Consider the following 7,142-nt stretch of genomic DNA (forward strand, 5'->3'; position numbering starts at 1 on the left):
CCAGCCTGCCGCATTACCGATATCTTGGAGGGAAGCCCCCGACAAAGTGCTTTAGAAGCAGCCATACCCCTGGTAGACTGCGCCCGGACAGCCATTGGAGACGGCTGCCCGACCGCCTCATAAGCAAGTGAGATGGCCTCGACCACCCACTTGCTCATTCTCTGCTTAGACACTGGAGCCCCCTTTTTCTGGGCTCCGAAACAGACAAAAAGTTGATCAGTCTTTCTCCACAGAGCAGCTCTAATTTTTCTTGGTCTGACGTCATGAAAGGAGGCTTGTAGAGTAATGGGGCCCCGTGGGCTTGTAGGAACCTTGGGGATATAACCTGGTCTGGGATGCAGAAAAGCCTTTACCATACCAGGCGCAAACTCTAGGCATGAGGGCCCTACCGACAGGGACTGAATATCTCCTATTCTCTTTAGAGATGAAATGGCCAAAAGGAAGATAGTCTGTAGGGAGAGGAACTTCTCTGAAACCTCCTCTAAGGGTTCAAACGGAGGCTCAGATAAGCCCCGCAAAACAATGGCCAAGTCCCATGTCGGGACCCTAGAGTGCATAACCGGCATCAACCTTAAGGTACCACGGAGGAAACGTGTAATAAGAGGGTGTCTTCCCAAAGACACTCCACCCAAAGGGACGTGGAAGGCACCCAAGGCCGCCACGTACACCTTTATTGTGGAGGGGGTCAACCCTGCCGAGAACCTTGCCTGCAGAAACTCCAGCACTGTACCAACCGGGCAGTTAACTGGGTCCCACTGGCGTTCTCTGCACCATGCTGAGAAAAGTTTCCATTTCAAAGCGTACAGCTTCCTCGTGGACGGAGCTCTGGAGTGAAGGATGGTCTCAACGACCTCGGCCGAGAGACCCTCCTCTATGAGCCTGGCCCCCTCAGAGGCCAGGCCCACAGTTTCCACAACTCTGGGCGTGGGTGCAGGAATCTCCCGCCCGCCTGAGAGAGTAGATCCCTCCTGGTCGGAATCTCCATCGGAGAGCCTTCCAGGAGAGATATCAGGTCCGAGAACCAAATTCTGGTCGGCCAGTACGGAGCCACTAGAAGTACCTGGGCCCGCGTGACTTTGATCGTGTGGACTGGATTTCCCCTCGGGGAGAATCCCTTTGTTTTGAGCCACCACTGTAGCGGCCTCATGTTCAGTAGCCCAAAAGGTATTACGTTGGACGCTGCTGCCATGAGACTGCCAGTTTCTAGAACTGTTTCACAGTGACGGCCTAGTCTAGCTTCTGTTCTTTGACTGCTACCAGGATCGATGTTATGCGTGTTGGCGATAATTGCGCCCGCATAATTACCGAGTCCCAGCTCACACCTAGAAAACTGGTTTTCTGAGCCGGAGAAAGCACACTCTTCTTGGCGTTCAGCCTCCACCCCAATTTCGACATGTGTGCGAGAACAGCATCTGTTCAGGCGGATGCTGAACCGCCATCCGATATAATTCAGTATGCGGATGCCCTGCAGACGCAACGGCGCCAGCTGAATGTGCGGGGTGACAGTGCTAGACCGAAGGGAAGTACCCGATATTGGTATGCCTCTCCCCCTAAGGCAAACCTCAGGAACTTCCTGTGATGTTGAAGGATGGAGACATGAAAATACGCATCTCTTTTCCACTGAGCGATTTAATAGACGCAGATCTAATATCGGGCGTAAGCCCCCATCCTTCTTTGGCATGATGAAGTAACGGCTGTAAAACCCAGACTCCCTGCCGGGAGGAGGAACCCTCTCTATAGCCCCCTTTCGCAGGAGTGTCTCTACTTCCTGTGCCATCACCAGAGCCTGCTCCGGGCCCACCTCTGTAGGTAGGTACCGCTGAAAGGAGGTGGCCGCCTTTTAAATTGAATGGCGTACCCCCTTTCGATTATCTGCCGGACCCAACGAGATATATTTGATAGACGTTTCCATTCGTCTAGAAAATCTACTAAGGGAACCAGCCTCTCGAGGCTGGCCTCTGGTGTACTTTGAACAGCAAGCACAGTGCCCTGAAGTGGCGGACCAGCAGGGAACGACTGACTTGACTGCTCGGGAGCCCCCCGAAGGGGGAGCGGACCACCGTTGAGTGGCCCGCGGGGACCGTCTGCGCCCTGGCATTGCGGCGGGATTGGCAGCGCGGCCCCCAGAGGGCGCTGCAGGACAACGGGTACCGTAGGCAGAGGTAAACACCGTTTCCCTTCGGAGGGGACTACCCTCAGCGTCCTGACGCTCCAGCGTCCTAAATCCTAGTCAGGATTTCCTTTTGTTTTCCCTGCCCTCCGAGGAGGGGGCAGACCACCCTCAGGTGGCCCGCGGAGACCCTCTGCGCCCCGACATTGCGGCGGGGTTGGCAGCGCGGCCCCTTGAGGGTACCGAAGGAAGACGGGTACCGTATGCTGAGGTAAGCACCGTCTTCCCACGGAGGGGAAACTAAGGGAACCAGCCTCTCGAGGCCGGCCTCTGGTGTAATTTGAGCAGCGAGTGCAGTGCCCTGAAACGGCGAACCGGCAGGGAACACCTGACCTGACTGCTCGCATGCCCTCCGAGGAGGGGGCGGACCACCCTCAGGTGGCCCGCGGAGACCCTCTGCGCCCCGACATTGCGGCGGGGTTAGCAGCGCAGCCCCCTGTGGGCACCGAAGGAAGACGGGTACCGTGTGCTGAGGTAAGCACCGACTTCCTTCGGAGGGGAAATGCCAGGGACGATGCAGCTGAAGGCGAGAGATAGCTCGCAAGCGTCTCTTCGATCTTCGGCATCGCCCCATAACCATAGTGTCTCAGCCCTAATATATTACTATATGCAGATGTATGTGGGCTGAACACTCTATATGATACCGGTTTCCTCCATGACCTAGACACCTCGGTGTGCAGGTCGGGGAAGAACGGCAGGACGTTGATGCTCTGCACGAGAGGGCAGGAATCGCTCATCTAATTTCGTTTTCTCTGATTTCGATGGGATTCAGATATTTACGCCAGCCAGTCGTTTTTTTATTTTTATATTTAACCTGGCCACAGCTCTCGTGAGAACCTCAACTCACTAGCGGGTGACTGAAGTGGCGAGTCTTCAGTCGCGATGCTCTTAACGTCCACCTCCTCAGAGCTGGATAGTTGGAGCACCGGTGCCCCGCCCGGGGAGGAAGAGACCGCAGAGCGGGCCTCCAAACCCCGAGACGAGGCACTGGACGATACAGGTGAGGGCTGAGATAAGGCTGGCCCCTTCTCAAACCCCTCTGTAAAGTCCATGTGTGAACCCAACGACTGAAGCCACCGCTCTGCCTCGGCAGCAGCGGGACCGAGCCGCGGGGAACACGAGCCGAAGCACCCTTCTCGAAGAGTGCCCAGCGGGAGCGCAGCATTCTTAACGGAAGCCGCTCAAAAAATGCTCGCAAGCGGCCCCCTCGAAGGCTGCCTGAGCGTGCTGCGCTCCCAAACAGCCATACACAATGAGTGTGTTTCCCACACGCAATATATATATATTTTTTGAGGGCAGGGATGAACACACTGTGAAATGCTGTTCACTCGCCATAATCTCCTTTTTCTCTTTATGTTATAAAATATATATCAGATATATGTAACAAAGGTGGAAAATTCTCTCTAATGGACAGACAAAAACACCAAATAGACAGACAGGGCACAGAAGGCACAGAAGCTAGTTCCTGTTTGTGTTCGCGGACGTTTTATAGTCTCCGGTCGATGACGTCATCACGTCGGCGACGTCATCACCGATCGATCTCCCGATGGATTGGTTCTACATGCACTTCACGACGCATTAACGCAGAGGCGTTCTCACAGCGTTTCGACGCAGCTCGAGTTCCCCGAAAGGGAACCGTCTCTTCCGTGATACCCTGAAATTTTGAATATTCCAATCTAATATGATTTCTGACCTGTAACGTTGCCAGAATAATAATCTTACACGGTGTCACGGTTTCTCCCAAGGTTTATTTTTCTCCATCATGCTCTGATGGAGTTTTGGTTCCTTGCCACTGTCGCCTTTGGCTTGGCTTGCTCAGTTGGGGACACTAAAAATATGATTAAAGTTATTCAACTTATTATACAAATAAATTGTATGAATTAGGTCTTATTTAATTCTATAAACTATAATACTGATCTGCCAACATTGTCGCTATATGATAAATTAAAATAAGCTGATAACATCACTGTTTTCTCCAGTACGACTGTACAGCCAAATCTAATTTTGTCGCAATATTATCCTCTTTGACACTGTGAAGCTGCTTTGACACAATCGTGATTGTAAAAGCGCTATATAAATAAAGTTGATTGATTGATTGATTATTTAAGGTAAAAAATTGTCCAGATACGGTTTTACAGGTCCATTTACAACTCTAGAAATTGCCCCTAGGATGTAATGCTCTGTTTTTGCCCTATTGGGAAGGGTCATGAATATTAATAAAGAGTTCTGCTCTGATTGGCTGTTTCACTCCACTGCTGCTCAATGACAGCTAAAACATCTATACCATCCATCATGGCAATGATTTAACTTTGAATCACAAACTGAACTGGGTAGTGCATAAATATGTTGTTTTCACAGTAATGTTACAGTTTGACAGAGTACTGATTTAAAGTTGATTTTTTTTAGCCAAACAAAGTAATGTAGAAGCCACTCAAAATAGTCAGTGTCATATTTACTTCTCACCCACTGCAAAATAATCATACTTCAGTTCTCAAAAACATATATTTATTTAACAAATTGACTAGAAGCCTTGTCAAGTGACAATCGTTTCAACTTAGATGGTAATGAAGGTAACGTTAGTTAACAAGGATCGAGTGAGCAATCTGTAAGCAACTAAACAGTAGTAGTAAACGTAGTTAGCTTCTGAGTTATCTGTTAATGATGAAATATAGGCTAATTTAGATTTCAATCTAAATATAAAATATCTTAAACTGTGTTCTGAAGATGAACGGAGGTCTTACGGGTGTGGAATGACATTAGGGTGAGTCATTAATGACATAAATTTCATTTTTTGGGTGAACTAACCCTTTAAGTATACCAATTGAGTATACTAAAAGTACTATTGCAGGAAAAATAAATAAAAAGAAAATCACAATATATGTATGTATATATAAAATGCATAGTTTTTTTCCTGGAGTTAGATACCTTTATGTGAATAATTCTCTCTCATGCTTTTATTTTAGCAATCCTCAATGTAGACAGTCTACACTCAGGCAAACCACCCCAGCCCTACAGAGGGCACTAAAACATACTTTCCAAAATCCATTATACTCAGAGTTGGCTCTCCTCTGTTTGTTCAGTGAATCCTTTGGGGCTTTGGTTTCAAGAACATGGAGAGTGTAGTTTTATGTGTTTGGAAAGTCTTTAAAAGGTAGTTTGCAAGTGGAAAGAGTTTGGAAAATGGGTGGGTCTAAGGGACCAATTAAAAGCTTGGTGGAGGATAAATTCATAATGGCTATTGTTGGCATTGCTTCAGGGTTTAATTAAAAAGCCTCATGTCTAATGATGCGATGTGGGATAATGCATTTGTCTTATAATCCTTTAGAGAGAGTGGATGAGTGTGTGTGAGAGAGAGAGACTTAAAAAACTACATAAAAACATCAACTTGGAATAAAGTTTAGTCAATACAGTTGTATATAGGCCAGGGTAATGGCTATTGACTAGATTGAAGTATTTACAAAAAAAAAAAAAAAAAAAAAAAACAGCTTTCAAACAGTAGACGAGAATAGAAACACACACCACGATAAAATCTTTTAGCATTTTCAACATTTTAATTGAGCTAAGACTTAGTTATAGTTGAGGATGTATCCATTAAAGAATCCTGATGGAAACAATTGGTACTAATAATCCGTTGTTGTGTATGCTGAATATACAGTTTATTTACATATACACAATCATCAGATGGGCATAGGAACACCTTAATGGTTAAAAGGTAGATAAATAAAGAAGCATATGATTTGGAATGTAACAGCATAAAATACATAGATAAAGCATCAATTTCACACCTAATGCATTTTTATTGCACAAGTGCTGAAATGTGCTTTATTTTTATTGTGAAATGAAAAAGAGGACAAATTATGCAATTATGCAAAGTTATATTTGTGGCTTTTCTGTTTTTCTTTCCTTTTTTGGATAAGGATTGAGAAGCATGGCAATGTGATTTGGAAAGTTTGGATCACTCAAAATGTTGTTGCTGCCCACAAGGCTATAGCTCTGTCATTTGCTCCCATTTTATTGTAAACAAAATAGTTTAAATGCACATTACAATTCATCAAATCTTATGAGCAGGAACTTCCCAGGAGAACTTGTGGACAGCTCTTGTATTTTTGTTTTTCATGAGATAGATGTTTTGTTGAAATTTGGTTGTAGAAGCAGTGATGTACCATGCCAACTAGGTTAGATGATGTTCTTTCTCCCATTTGTTTTTACTATGTGTTTGTATACTTCCAAAAACTGTGTTTCATGGGACTAATGACAACCTAATGGCATTCTGGGAAGTTCAGGGTCAGCGTCGAACGGTCAGCGAGTGTACCTCATCTGTAGATCAGTGCTAATAACGCTGTCAGTAACATTGGTCATGTGTGGGGTGGAAATGGGCCATAGAGATCTCAACGCCTGCCCATACCTAAAGAGGTTGAGGTGGTCTGTCAAATAACTTTTTTACAGCCTGTAATTTCATAAAACTACAACCGTCACAGCCAAGAGGAGTATGTACACTCTTTCCAAACAGCAGAAGACACGAGCCACGGTTTAAATCCCATTTGCGCAGGTGGGGTATGTTGTAACACTGCGTTACAATGAGCCCCTATTAGAACTACGCTATTATAGTCTATACTTTTTTTTGTTTTTTTTGAGAAACCTCAAGAAAAGGGTTAATAATGACTGAGAGTGAATTTTCAGAAATGATTCATTATTTTGTTTTTTAAACTATGCTGTATAGCTGTATTTAGCAATGTTTTTGTTGTCTCAAAAATTAGCCGAATCATTTGGACTCCAGGTAAACAAGCAACACTCGAGGATATCGAAAACGGCTCCTCTCATGGACACAAATGTCATGTTCAAGGCTGTGCAGGGTACGTGAGGACTTTTCATACCCTTCCCACAGAAAAAAAAAAAAGTCAACAGTCATGGTTGATGTTTATTATAATCGAATACCGCAACAATTTAATTCAAAATCATTTGTTTGCTCTGC

The sequence above is a fragment of the Pseudorasbora parva genome, chromosome 17 (assembly GCF_024679245.1).
Source record: "Pseudorasbora parva isolate DD20220531a chromosome 17, ASM2467924v1, whole genome shotgun sequence".
Classification (NCBI taxonomy): Eukaryota; Metazoa; Chordata; class Actinopteri; order Cypriniformes; family Gobionidae; genus Pseudorasbora; species Pseudorasbora parva.